The sequence below is a fragment of the Canis lupus genome, chromosome 5 (assembly GCF_003254725.2).
Source record: "Canis lupus dingo isolate Sandy chromosome 5, ASM325472v2, whole genome shotgun sequence".
Lineage (NCBI taxonomy): Eukaryota > Metazoa > Chordata > Mammalia > Carnivora > Canidae > Canis > Canis lupus.
Window position 1 is genome coordinate 80064391 of NC_064247.1, and position 15565 is coordinate 80079955.

The 15565-nt window shown below is 36.5% G+C and overlaps 1 protein-coding gene across 4 annotated transcripts in view; it reads right to left on the reverse strand.

Moving 5' to 3' along the window:
- The window catches only part of NFAT5 (nuclear factor of activated T cells 5), a 121716-nt gene that overhangs the window by 76549 nt on the left and 29602 nt on the right, over nt 1-15565 (reverse strand). The gene's annotated exons all lie outside the window — the stretch shown is intronic.

The following is a 15565-nucleotide window of genomic DNA, read 5'->3' on the forward strand; positions in this document are numbered from 1 at the left end:
AAGCAAACCAATACTTCCCAATTTGGGTGGGAAGGTGAACAATGTAAAAATGGGCTAACTGGCTGGTTTGTTTGTTTGGTCATTCAGAGTAAACTCTAATTGATCCATTTATGTCACTGATTATTTTCTGGGTCAATGTAGTTTTATTCTTCAACAGTGGTTACGAGGAGTTTTCCTATACTGCGTCAAACTCAAAGTAGACAGAAATCCTAGAGTACAATGCAGTGAAAGAAAAGGCAAAAATTGGTAACTTAATAGTGCAGCTTATTTTTTTTCCTCTCAATTGCGAACTCTGTTCCCAAACCACTGATAATCCAAACCTCATTCTCTATTGCTTCATTGTGTAAGTTGCTCAGTCCCAAGGAAAGGTAAAAAGACTTCAAACCCCCATACTCTCTCACTTTCCCCTAGAAGGGTCCAGGGTGATAAAATATAGGAAATAGCTGAGAAAAGGCATGTTCAGCAAAATAAGATTAATACAACTACCATTTACCAAGCATTTGGGGATGGGTCAGGCACTATGCAAAGGCACTGTATAGATTTTTAACTTAATTTCAAAACAATCCTGGGAGGCAGGTTTTACCAATAAAGAATCTGAAGACTGGGGCATCTGGGTGGCTGCGTCAGTTAAGCTTCAGCCTTTGGCACAAGTCATGATCCCAGGGTCCTGGGATGGAGCCCCACATTGGGGCCCTGCTTCTCCTACTCTCTCTCTGCCCCTTCCCCCCTGCTCATGCACTCACTCACTTTCTCTCTCAAATAAAATCTTAAAAAAAAAAAAAGAATTTGAAGACTGTGCAATAGTAAAAAATGAAAAATGTGATACAAAAGAAAGCAATGATAAATATAAAGTTTATTAGGACAATGGGTTCCTTTGATGGGGAGAAAGGAGACAGGACAAAGGAGGAACAGAAATAAGTTGGGCTAGACAGTGAGCTCACAGATGTTATTTTCCTAAAATATATAAGAAAACAATAAATACAAAAAAATTAAGATTATGCATGGATAGTGTCTAGCCTCACAGAATTGCTATAAGGCTTAAATAAGATGATCTGCTAAAAACAATTATGTAAGTCATCATTCTTTTGTTGGAATTTGTATCCTTACCTCACCCTTTTGACCTGATAGCTAATATTCAATGTTCAATTGATTTAGGGTCAAAAAGTAAAGACCAAACTTGTCAGCCCACTTACTTTATGACTTTTCTGAAGACTTTATTTACTTTCAGGTAATGAAATAGAAAAAAATACACAATCAATACTACAGATTTAACTGCATGCAGAGATGAATGATAAAAATATGGGAGGAAAGCTCTGGAAATAAGATGTTTCTATTTAACTGTCAAACAAGCAACTATAACTGGAAATATGTGTGGTAAAAAGGATGATACTGGGACGCCTGGGTGGCTCAGCAGTTGTGCCGCCTGCCTTGGGCCCCGGACGTGATCCTGGAGTCCCGGGATCAAGTCCCACATTGGGCTCCCTGCATGGAGCCCGCTTCTCCCTTTGCCTGTGTCTCTGCTCCCCCCCTCTGTGTTTCTCATGAATATATAAACAGAAACAAAATCTTAAAAAAAAAGGATAATACTTTGTTCTGGGAATGCTTTAAAATTTAACAAAAAGTAAACTAATAATACAGCACAGACACCAGTTATTCAAATAATGAATGCTCCCTGATATCAGATGCAAACACTAGAATACTGAAAAATCCACTTAAAAATCAAGTTTTACTTATTATTTTACACTCTAAATATGAAGCTAGCATAGCACCTGAAATAGTTAAAAGACTTTCAAAAAATCCTTGCAAATGGTTTGGGAACTAATTGCTTTACTCTTCCATCTCTCTATTAACTGTCTCAATAAGCCAGTCAATCCCAAGGCTATGGTTTCATGTCAGACATTCTAAAACAAAATGCCTGGCACCTCCACAGTGCCAACATAGTTCTGCATTCAAGAGAGACAGCATTCATTCTGTTAAAAACACTTCAGGCTTGACAGTCATCATACTTGGCATCTCCACTGGAAAAATGTACTGGCTGCAGGTCTACTGGATATTTGGTTTCTAAAAGATTATGAAGTCCAAGAATTAACTAGTAGGTGATATTCTTTTTTAACAAATTTTTGTCATCTAAGTCAATTAGTAGTTTTCTATCACATATTTACTTAATCATATCACTTCTTCCTGAGTATATTTTTTTATTGTTTTCCTAAAACAATCTAGTGTTCTAAGATATTTTAAGTAATATAGAGCAGCATAAATAGTAACAATTTGGGAAATAAGAAAACTAATTTGAATTCCATAACCATTTTAATATAATACATGATTTATTTTTTCTAGTAGGTATTACTTTTCACCTAAAACAATAAATAATAAATATATTTTAAAAATAAAAAATAATTTTACAATTATTTCAAATTAACTTACAAACATTTATGAAATATAGAATGGAATATACTATTCGACTAACCTTCCTGGTTACCTAACATTCTGAATTTACTTGTATTATTTTCTGAATATTACTTAAGTCTGTCCTAGAAGGAGACTTTCAATGTCATATCTTTCTTTTTTTTTTTAAAGATTTTATTTATTTATTCATGAGAGACACAGAGAGAAAGAGAGAAAGAGGCAGAGACAGAGGCAGAGGGAGAAGCAGGCTCCACGCAGGGAGCCTGATACAGGACTCAATCCTGGGACTCCAGGATCATGCCCTGGGCAGAAGGCAGGCACTAAACCGCTGAGCCACCCAGGCGTCCCTCAATGCCATATCTATGACATAAACTATTGAGTAAAATATTTATTTGTTTGCAATTTCAAAGATCTTATAAGAATATTTTTTTCATTAGAGCTTTAAGAACCGTGGAGTTTAGACAGAGTCAAAGAAAGGTATGAGCAGGACCCAGGGCTGAGTGTCAGAAGCCTAGTGGGGTGAGGAAGGTATCTATTGAGACAGTGGAGGAAGTGGGTAGGACAGGGTTTCAGAGCCCAAACAGAGTGAAGAAAACATTAATAGAGAGGCGAAAAGAGAGAAGAGATATCCAGATGCAGAATCCAAGGAACGTAAAGAAATTATCTGCAGCCTAGTGGGTGCTTATCAGAGCCATACACTGTAATGTACATACCTTAAAATTTAGCTGAATGTTCACAAGCCAATACTGAATGAAGATCTCTTCCACTGTCTGACAATTAACCATATTATATAACATATTTTATAGTCATTCCTTTTTTAAGCTAAAATAACCATGCACTCATCAACATATATAATAATCTATCATTGAAAAGTAGAATATATATCTATATTGTTTTTAATCTTGAAAAGACAGTTAATAAATAAATGATTTGTTCATTCATTCATGTATTAAACGCAGTATTTTCTTTTTTAAGCACAGTTCTGAAGTGCCAATTATGTGCCAGGCACAATAACACAAGAGTTCTTAACTTCAGTGTTCCTTTTTTTTTTTTAAGATTTTATTTATTTATTTGAGAGACAGAATGAGCAGTGGGAGGGGCAGAGGGAGAAGCAGACTCTCCACTGAGTAGGGAGACCATTCTGGGCTTGATCCCAGGACCAGAGCAGAAGACAGACACTCAACCCAACTGAGCCACCCAGGAGCCCCTAACTTCAGTGTTATTTCTAATTGGATAGACCTTGCATTACAAGGTAGTTCAGAAGTTTCTTTTCTAAAAGAGAAACCTAATTTTGTCACCATTAATCCATTTTGTGTTTACAGGTGCGGACATTAAAGTGACCTGTATCTCTGTTTTCAAACAGCTTACCATCCAGTGAGGTAGACTGCAAGTACATGAATAACCAATCGAATCAGTACCAAGACATAGATGTTATGTGTGGAAAAAAAAAAGAAAAAAGAGATTAAAGGTAAAGAGGGCTAGCCAAGGGAAATCCCTGGGTGGCTCAGCGGTTTAGCTCCTGCCTTCAGCCCAGGGTGTGATCCTGGATTCCCGGGATCGAGTCCCATGTCTGGCTCCCTGCATGGAGCCTGCTTCTCTCTCTCTTTGTGTCTATCATGAATAAATAAAATATTAAAAAAAAAAAAAGAGGGCTAGCCAAGAATGATATGAATGTAGTTTTATGAGATTAACCAAAAATTCACATAAAAAAGCATAGAATTTTAGAGGTAGAAGCAGTGAAAGTATTCAGCATAACTTTTTTTTTTACAGAAAAGAAATTATATTCCTATTAAGTTATGACTTTATTAGCATAGCCAAGACTGGTTGAAGCTGGATCCTGAATAGGAGAATAGCTGGCTGAAAGATAAATTCTTTTCCCAGTATTCCTGTGTATACAATTAGAATGAACAAATGAATATTGTGAATCATAAGCAAATCATCTATCTTGATTGATTCTACCCAATTATAAAATATTAAATCTTGTTTCCATCCTCATAATCTCAATGAGCAAAAACAAAACAAACAAAATCTATCTTATTTTCCTTGTTATCACTACCAGGATGTTCTAATACTTTAATGTCATTTTTCTGCAGTATTTTCTACTCCGAACTATTTCCCCATATTCCATCTTCTGGCTTCCACTCTATCATCACCTAAACTACCATTTTCTTTTTTTTTTTTTAAGATTTTATTTATTTATTCATGATAGACATAGAGAGAGAGAGAGAGAGAGAGAGGCGCAGAGACACAGGCAGAAGGAGAAGCAGGCTCCATGCAGAGAGCCTGATGTGGGACTCGATCCCGGGACACCAGGATCACGTCCTGGGCCAAAGGCAGGCGCTAAACCACTGAGCCACCCAGGGATCCCTAAACTACCATTTTCTTAATGAACAAACAAAAATTACTTTTCATATTTTAGGGTCTTCATTTTCAGTGATATAAAAAACTAATTTCCTATCAAATTTGTTCTTTTCTGTTCATGTAACATGAATTTTTTTTCTTCCCTCAAGCCAATACTAAATAAATCAACAAGCTCACTTTTTTCTCTCTTCTCCACACACAGATTATCAACAAACAGAATATGCAAACCTCAAAACTTTTAGAAGTAAGCTGACTATTTAGAGATCAAAAATATTTATCTACCATTAGTGGAAATAAACGAGCAAGTTCATTACTTCTGCCTCTTAATTTAAGAAGTGGTAATCAACAATGCATATCAGAATTGCATTTGAAATATGTATTTTCTTTCCCTGAATGAAGATGCCCTGGGATTCCACCACAGACCTACTGAATAAGGGTTTACAATAGGCAGGATCACAGAATGCATATTTTTTATAGAATTCCATAATGGTTCTGGCAAAGAGTCATTACTTTTAAGCATGAAATTTAGCCTCAAATGTTCAGGCATGAGTTTTGCCATTTCCCCCTCCCCCTAAACAGTAGAAAGGAACAGTAACAAAGAGCTGAACCAGGGGATCCCTGGGTGGCTCAGCGGTTTAGCGCTGCCTTCAGCCCAGGGCCTGATCCTGGAGCCCTGGGATCAAGTCCCATGTCGGGCTCCCTGCATGGGGCCTGCTTCTCCCTCTGCCTGTGTCTCTGCCTCTCTCTCTCTCTCTCTCTCTCTCTCTCTGTGTGTCCCTCGTGAATGAATAAATAAAAATCTTAAAAAAAAAAAAAGAACCATTCTCTGCAGATTAAATTTCAAACTTGTGAAGAGGAAACAATTACATTTACATATCAAAAAGGAGTGTTGTCTGTCATTCCTGACTAAAATGACAATTGCTATTTCACATCGCAGTAGATAATTTTAGATATTTGATACATGAAGACTTGGACAATACCTACAATAATAAAGCGAATTAGCACAGTTCCTGTTATTTTAAACCTGAGAGATATTATTTAGAATTATCTCTTATGGGCAAAACCCAAAGATTCTCAATGAGTAAAATTTTGACAGCACACAGTCCTCTTCTAGATCATCTACTTCCTGGATTCTCTAAATACAAGTAACATTTATTATAACATGAAAGTTTAATACTTTGTTTCTTGCAAAAAAAAAAAAGAATAGCTTGATTTTGATGTAGTAACTAAATGTCACTTTACTGATCAACAAAGCCATTATTTTTATTAATTCTGATAACGATTTTCTTTTTTAAGATTTTATTTATTTATTCATGAGAATACACAGAAAGGGGAGAGAGAGAGAGAGAGAGAGAGAGAGAGAGAGAGAGAGAGAGGCAGAGATACAGGCAGAGGGAGAAGCAGGCTCCATGCAGGGAGCCGGACGTGGGACTCAATCCCAGGTCTCCAGGATCACACCCTGGGCTGAAGGTGGCGCTAAACCGCTGAGCCACTGGGGCTGCCCTGAAAATGATTTTCAGTTGTCATTTTACAACAGCAAATGAAAGGGTAAGCTTATGCATTATTTTATGCCACGATGTGGTCCATAAACAGAAACAAGTAGAGAAATAGCTCTAGAATATTGTTCTAAAAATAAATTATGTCTGAAAGGGATACCTGGCAGCTCAGTTGGTTAAGCACCTGCCTGAAGCTCAGGTCATGGTCCTGGGGTCCTGGGATCTGGTCCTGCGCCAGGCTCCTGCTCACCAGGGAAGTCTGCTTCTCCTTCTGTCCTCCCCCTGCCTTCTGCTCTCTCTCTCAAATAAATAAATAAAATCTTTAAAAAATTATGTCTGATAACATTACAATTTAGAATTTACAGGGCAGCCCAGGTGGCTCAGCGGTTTGGAGCCACTTTTGACCCAGGGCGTGATCCTGGAGACCCAGGATTGAGTCCCACATTGGGTTCCCTGCATGGCGCCTGCTTCTCCCTCTGCCTGTGTCTCTGCTTCTCTCTCTGTGTGTCTCTCATGAATAAATAAATAAAATCTTTAGAATTTATAAAGTACTTTTATGTTTATAATCACAGTACTGATATATGTGAAAAGTGCTTTGACTGTAAAGTATACATAAATAAAACAAGTTAATTATTACTGCCTCATAGGTTTTAATTTCAGAATAGATTGTTTTTCAGTGTTTTAACTTTTTATTAAAGCATAATATACACTTACAGTGAAGTATACATAACTTATGTCTTGAGATTGAAGAATTTAAAGAAGTGAACACACACACATAATAATTACCACCCAGTTGATTAAGCATCCTTTATGCTTCTTCTCAGGTACCAGCCCAAGAACTAACAAATCTTCTAACTTCTATCACCATAGATTATAGTTTTGCCCATTTTTGAACTTTATATAATAAAAGAATCATATAGGATATATCCTTTTGTGCCTAGCTTCGTTCACTCAGCATTGTCTGTTCAGTTTATTGACACTGCTATAGCAGTTCATCTATATATTTTTCTGTCTTTTGAATATTCTACAATTAATCTATTCTGGTGTTAAACAATGGAGCTGTTTATAGTTTCTACCTATTATAAAAATACTGCCATCAATATTCTCACATGCACATATATGTACTTCCCTTGGATACAGAGATAAAACTGCTGAGTCAAAAGGTGTATTTATACTGAACTTTAGTAGATACTGCTAGTTTCCCCAGAAGGTTGCATTAATACATTCTCATCATCCATGTATGAAGTTCTGGCTACGCCACAAATTCAGTCATAATAAAAATGTTTTTATAATTTTTTATAAGCCATCTCACAGAGATGGAGTGATATCACACTGGTTTTAATTTGGTAACTAAGTTTTTGAACAACTTTATAAATGCTTATCTTCTTTTGCTGTTCAAGCCCAAGTCTTTTACTCATATTTTAATTGGGTTATTCTTGTTTTTCTTTTTTGTTTTGGGGGGGGTCTTTTTGAGAGAGAGAGAGAGAGAGAGAGATGAAGCCCAAGCACGAATGGGGTGGGGCTGATAGAAATTCAAGCAGACTCCTTGCTGAACACAACACAACTCAATCCTATGACCCTGAGGATCATGACCTTAGCTGAAATCAAGAATCAGAAGCCTGAAAAAATAAATAAATAAAATAGATTAAAAAAAAAAAAGAATTAGACTCCTGACTAAGCCACCCAGGCTCCCTGAGGTTGCCCTTTTGTAAAAATATTAATTTGCACAAGTTTGTTACATATTCTAGATACAAATCTTATGTCAAATATACATATTGTAAATATCTTGTCCCATATGTGCCTTGCCTTTCCACCCTCTTAATAGTATCTTTAATGAACAGAAGTTCTTAATTTTAATGAAGTTCAGTCTATCAATTTTTTCATTTACGGTTAATGATTTTTATATTCTATTTAAGAAATCCTTGCATACCCCAAGGACATAAAGATATTCTACTGTGTTTTCTTCCAGAAGTCTTTTTGCTTTACCTTTCATATTTATACCCAGCGGGAATTGGTTTTATTGCATTACGAGTCTGAAGTAAAAGTTCATTGTTTTCCATATGCATATCCAATTGATTCAGCAAGGAATGTTGTTTTCACTCCAAAAATAAAAGTCTCAGAGACATTCTCTATTGGAAAGATAGAGTAGACACAGTTTTCCCTATACCTGCAAGTTCAGCTAAAAATCTTAGATTTTACATACATTTTTAAAAGAACACATAAAAAAGACTGAAAAGTGGAAGAAAGAAGGCAGATCAGCTCTGGATCATGGGACCCAGGTTAGCAGTGGATTACTGGGTTTTCTTTTTACCTCGTGGGTGTTAAGCCAATAACCTGGAAATGTCAATGAATGCAAACAACAGAAGCCACTAGTCATTTCTGAATCAGTTTTGACTTACTGATTTTTCTATGTATTACAATTTTTTGCTTCTTTCCATGACTAGTGATTTTTGATAGAATAACATAAACTTTTAGAGTACATGGTGATTTTTTTTTTTTTTTAAGATTTTAGTTATTTATTCATGAGACACACACAGAGAGAGGCAGAGACACAGGCAGAGGGAGAAGCAGGCTCCATGCAGGGAGCCCGATGTGGGACTCATTGTTGGGTCTCCAGGATCACGCCCTGAGCTGAAGGCAGGCACTAAACCGCTGAACCACCTGGGCTGCCCCTACATGGTGATTTCTGATTGGAAGCCAGACTCTGAGAACTTTACCTTGCTGTGTGCTGAATGTTTTTACATTCCTATAAATATTCTTAAGCTTTGGGGATATGATTAAGCCACCTGGAAACAGTTTGATCCTTTCAGTTCTTTCTTTTTTAAGCTTTGTCAGGCATGACCAGAGCATGTTTAGTCCAGGGTTCAGTTTTCTTTACTACTAAAGACCTTTCTTAACACTAATGTCCCCTGAATTAAGAGGTTTTTCTACTCTCACTGGTACAAATGGGCATTATATCTAGCACTCTGTCAGTGCTGAGCACTGTTCTTTCTTTCTAATCCTTTCACTTTTTTCCTCAGTCTTAGGTAGTTTTCATCCATGCATGTAATGATCATTACTCAAATGAATACTTAAAGGAGATCCTCTCCTGATCTTCAGAATTCCATGTGCATTTCCCTCCTTTCCAGTACTCTGCTCTGAGAACTGTAGCTATCTGCGTTTTCCCAGACTCCTAGCTTTACCTCCTCAATTCAGGGAGACCACTGGGCTCTATCTGGATTGCCCCTTTCTGCACCACCACAGCCTAGAAACTATCTTCACAGAGTAAGTCAGGGGACTCACAGGGCTCATCTCATTTGCCCTCCACTCCCCCCTTTCCTGTCACTGTCTTTCACGGTCTGATGTTAGATATAAAGAAAACCCGTGTTTCATATATTTTCTCTCTCTTTTAGATGCTTCAGGCAGGAGGTTAAGTCTAATCCGTATTACTCTATCCTCACTAAAAGAAGTTATGCTATTTTATTTTAACCCATATCAGTATGTTCTTTGCTTAGAAAGGAAGAACTAATATATCACCATGTTCTACTTGACAACCTTCAACAAATTTGAATATGTTTCAGGTTACTTAAGTAAATATTTGAAAAGTGTATGTGCCTCATGTAAAAGACATTGAGTTAAGCCCTTTAAGGTTAAAAAAAATGAGTGTTAATCTTGTAAGCATATAAACTCTGCATATACAGACATATATAAATAGACTCTTTGTGCTCTAACACAAAGATGTAAAAGAAATTAGACACAGTATTCTATGCCCTCAAAGACCTGAAAATCTAGTTAGAATAAAGCCACATATATTAAACATTTAGAGATTAAGAATAGATTACACATTAATGACAATGATTATAACTTAAAATCCGAGACAGAAGGCCAAAATCTTGAATAATCAATAAAAAAAAAAGTCTTGGAACATTCTAAGTCAGATCTAGTAATATAACCAGTACAAACCCATGATAACACCAGTCTATAACTGTAATCAATTATCACAGACTCAGCCTCTAAAACCTAGTTATGATTGTTCATAGCAGCAGGAGTGAAAACTAGGGTTTTAAAATGAATACTTATGTTGTGGTGCCTGGTTGGCTCAGTTGGTGAAGCATACAGCTTTTGATATTGGAGTCGTAAATTCAAGCCTCATGTTAGGTTTAGAGATTACTTAAAGATAAAATCTTTTTTGAAAATGTATACTTATGTGAAAGTACGGTTAAAAGTAACACACAGAGCACCAACTATTTATGGAATGAATATTAATGAGTGCCTACTTTATAACCCTTCAACCTTATCCCCTCCCCATTCTCCTCTTTCCCTCTACACTCTCAAGATACAATGATTTTCAATTCTTTAGCCAAACACTCCCTTACTTTTATTTCTTTGCAAATGCTATTGCTTCTGCCCGAAACCCTGACCTCCCAAAGACTCTTTCAACTGTTACTTCTTCCCAAAAAGCTCTTCCTGACCTCTCTAGTCTCAGCTAAGTATCCCTCCTATGAATTTCCTTTACCAAAAAATTTATTATACACTGTTCCACAACAGTGGAACAGTTAATCTACATGTATTTCCTATTAGACTATTCACATCTTGAGGACAGTGGCTGTGTCAGTCCTCACTCTCAGCAACAGCACAGTGCCTGGCACAAACAGGCATCATTTGATGAGTGCATGAATGAGCAAGAAAACAGAAGCTGTGGCAATGTATAAGATAACTGACAGACTATATAAACAATAAAAGGCAGAAGGATCAGAATAAGAAAAGAAGCCAGGCAAGAAGTTACAGTCAGAGGAGAGCCTGAACAGTACAGTGTCAAAAAAAGGAACAGTCTTGGGAGTGGACAGCCAAAAATGAAAATGCCTCATTCAGTTCAAGTAAGGAAAAATTTGGAAGAATGTATTTATTTAATGTGGCAAAAGGAATTTCTTGATACTTTTGCCAAAGAAATATCAAGGGAGTAATGGTGAGAGAAGCCAGAAGGCAAAAGAATTGAAGACCAAATGGAAGTGAGGAAGTAAATGCAGTGTAAGCAGAAATATAGACTACTATTTCACAAAGTCTTTCCAAAGAGAAGGGAAAATACTTACAGATACAGGACCAAATAAAGGCTTTATTTTATTTTGTGTGGAAGAAGAAATTGTGTATGTTGGATGGCATAAGGGAAATAGCCAGGAATAATGAAAGGCTTGAAGATCCAAAAGAGGACATATAGAAGAGACTTAATTTAAAAAATGCCATTAGGAAAAAAAAATTTTAATAAAATAATAGTTAAATAAAAATTTAAAATGCCATTAGGTTTGACAACTGTGAAATATAACTGAATTTCCTAGAGAATGCTTCCATGCTAACAAAGGGTTAAGGAACAACTGGACGGTGAAAATGCTTAAATTAATACAACAATAACTAAATAATGGGACTCTTGTGTGGTTCAGCAGCTGAGTGTCTGCCTTCAGCTCAGGGCGTGATCCTGGTCCCGGGACTAAGTCCTGCATCAGGCTCCCTGCAAGGAGCCTGCTTCTCCCTCTGTCTATGTCTCCGCCTCTCTCTATGTCTCTCATGAATAAATAAATAAAATCTTAAAAAAACAAAACAAAAAAAAAAAAACAGTAACTAAATAAAACTTTTTTCCAGGGCATTTTTATAGGATTACACTACCGTAAGGACATTTATTTTCTTTAGTAAGTACAATTTTTTTAAAAGATTTTATTTATTCATGAGAGATCCAGAGAGAGAGAGAGAGAGAGAGAGAGGCAGAGGGAGAAATCAGATGGTTGACAGCAACTACAGGGTTGCAATAAATATGAACACTGAAAATTAAAATCTGTGAGGAAGAATTAAAAGATGATATTATAAAGCTTTCAGTTACAAAGTTGTTGTGTTTTTAAGATTTTATTTATTTATTCATGAGAGACAGAGAGAGAGAGAGGCAGAGACACAGGCAGAGGGAGAAGCAGGTTCCATGCAGGAAGCCCAATGTGGGACTTGATCCTCAGACTCTTGGATTACGCCCTGAGCCACCCAGACGTCCCAGTTACAAAGTTCTAATACAGGGGATCCCTGGGTGGCTCAGTGGTTTAGCGCCTGCCTTCGGCCCAAGGCATGATCCTGGAGTCCTGGGATCGAGCCCCACATCGGGCTCCCTGAATGGAGCCTGCTTCTCCCTCTGCCTGTGTCTCTGCCTCTCTCTCTGTCTCTCATGATAAATAAACAAAATTTAAAAAAAAATTTTTTTTCTAATACATGGTGATTCTTATTTTAACATTTTCATGGTTTTGTTTTTTAAAGATTTTATTTGAGAGAGAAAATAAAGTCACTTCAAATCTCAATTTTCAGAGATCACCATTCTAACATTTTAGTTAATTTCCTACTAGTCTTATTGTTTTTAAATAAAACTGGGATCATTATTTTATGTCTTCTTTCCTTTTTAATTTATTATCCATCATGGGCATTTTCTTCTAGTATTAACTATTCTTTGAGTACATGATTTATAATAATAGCATAAATTTCATTAATGAACACTTATTAAACAAAAGATGATAACCAAGATTTCTCTACATTTCCTTAACTTAGAAAAGGAAAATAACATTAAACTGCACCCTAAAGGATTTTAATTAGTTTAAAATTTTTTAAAATAAATTTTATTTCATCTTAGCTTAAAAATCCTCTTAGTGAAAAAAATGGGTCTTAGGCCTATGTCTTTTTTTTTTTTTAAGATTTTATTTATTTATTCATGAGAGACACAGAAAGAGAAGCAGCTCCCTGCGGGGACATTGGGATCATGCCCTGAGCCAAAGGCAGACAGACACTCAACCACTGAGCCACCCCCAGGTGTCCCAGGAACTATGTCTTTCGTTTAAAAAACTGAAAGCTGAAATTTAGAGACCTATAACCAAAGTAAACAGCAGAGCAAGGATTTTTGAATCTAAATCTGCTGTGGCTCCAAAGCCTAAGCACTTAATCGCAACACTATATATTTGAGTGTGGTCTTACCCAATTATATACAGGTGTTTTTATTTAGTTACTACATTCTCAAGATCCAACTAAAAGATGCAAATCTGAAGGATTCACCTTGAAATTTAACAGCAAAAGAAATTTAGAAATGTAAGACAAATTTAAGTGCTATTTATTAATAGCACTTAATAGTAATTTAACACTACTCACCATAGAGAAAATTTAACACTACTAAATAGTAATTTCACTAAATAGTAATTTAACACTACTCACCATAGAGAAAATACTACATAAGTGTTAGTTGTTACTACTCACAGGAAATATCCATAATAGTACAGAAAAAAAAAGTATGCACTGTGTTCATCACAGCGATGTTTGTAACAGGTAAAAAATAAAATAGTGGCCCACGATCAAAGGATTGGCTAATTTACATATATTTTGTTATTTCAACCATGGAATATTCTGCAATAATAGCAAAACAGATCTATATTTAATATTATCTGTAAGCAGATAAGAAAACAGGATATACTATAATCCCATTTATGCAGAAATCTATTAATAAATAGATATGTACACAAAGAGAGATGTCTGAAATAATCACCAACATATTAATAACTATATCTAGACACAGCAAGCTTTCATGTGATTTGTCCTTATTTTGTACTTTTGCACATTTAAAATTCAACGTGTGTGCGTGTGTATTTTAACAGATTAAACATAAGGCAGTGTGTTAGCAGGTTTTCCCTGTACAAAATGAAAAAGAAAAAGCCCAATGGGGTACAACTTCAGGGAAAACATAAGATTGTGTCTTGAAGAAAACTTCCTGCACCCTGTCCTCAGGGTTTTCTATCATACTGATCCTAACCATTCATCTTCAACATTCCTGAACCATAGCTTCTAAGTTTTGATGGAAAAAATGAAAACACATGGACCAGTACCACTATGAACTCATGATCTTCCTCAACGTAGCTCAGGGAAACTTTTTTCCCCTTAGTATTCCTTCTCCGTTTTCCCCTCCATTCCTCATAATTATTCTTTTAAAGCCACTACCCTATTTTCTATCATTCCTGGCAAACGACTATTTCTCCAGAGAGAAAACAGGCTACAGGACATGAACTTCCCATATTTCCTCTTCCAGTTACAAATTATCCTTACTTCTGTCCCTTAAGGCTCAAGAGAAACAACACTGTATATTAGATCCCCTTTTCTTCTTTGTTCCTCCAAAACTTTCTATTAATAATTTTATCTTCAATTTCTTCACTCCACAGGATTCCTATTCCTATTCATCTCTTTGAAGCTTCCACCTCCCCTTCTCTTCACGATCACACTTAGCACAACACAAGCTGTCTTCATTAGCTGTCCCTATTTTCACTACTCACGTTAATCAGCTACTTATATTTGGCTGCTGTCCCCACTACTCCAGTAAAACTTCTCTGTTATCGGGGATCCCTGGGTGGCTCAGCGGTTTCACGCCTGCCTTTGGCCCAGGGCGCGATCCTGGAGTCCCGGGATCGAGTCCTGCATCGGGCTCCGGGCATGGAGCCTGCTTCTCCCTGTGTCTCTGCCCCTCTCTCTCTCATAAATAAATAAATTAATTAATTAAAAAAAAAAACTTCTGTTATCAAAAAACTCCTGACTTAACTTCTGACACTAATGACTGCCTCTGCTTTCTGGAAATTCCTCTCTCCACTATCTTCTGTTCCTTTTCTTCCCTCATTTACTCCTCTGTAGTACACTCCTTTTTTCATGCCCCTTAAATGTTTTGTTTTGTTTTGTTTTCGCTGGGAAATGAACCCTCAGCATTCTTCTTTCTTACTCTAATTATTAATTCCAACTTCAACAATAACTCCAATGATTCCCATAACGTGGTGACTATCAATGTTTGCCTCCAGTTTAAGACTTAACATCTCCATTTGGACACTTACAAGACTCTTTATCCTTAATTTACCTAAAACCAATCTCATGACTTACTTTCTCTCACCTACTCATCCACTAGAGTCTTTGCATCTCATTAAATGAGAACTCCATTCTTCTAGTTGCTCGGTTATAAAATTCTGGTATCATCTTTCACTCATCTTTTTCTCTCACACTTCACACCCAATGTAGACACAAATCTTGTTTGCTCTTTCTGTGAAATACATCTACAATTCTACCACTTCTTGCTACCTCTTCTACTACCATCTTGGTCTAACTGTCTCACCTAGACTAATGCAACTGCCTCTCAACTCATTTCCTATTTATTTTACTCAGCTTATTATCTATACCATAGCCTGAATAATCTATTTAAAACCTAATTCAGGAAGTGCCTGGGTAGCTGAGTAGGTTGTGCATCTGACTCTTGGTTTTGGCTTGGGTCATGGTCTCAAGGT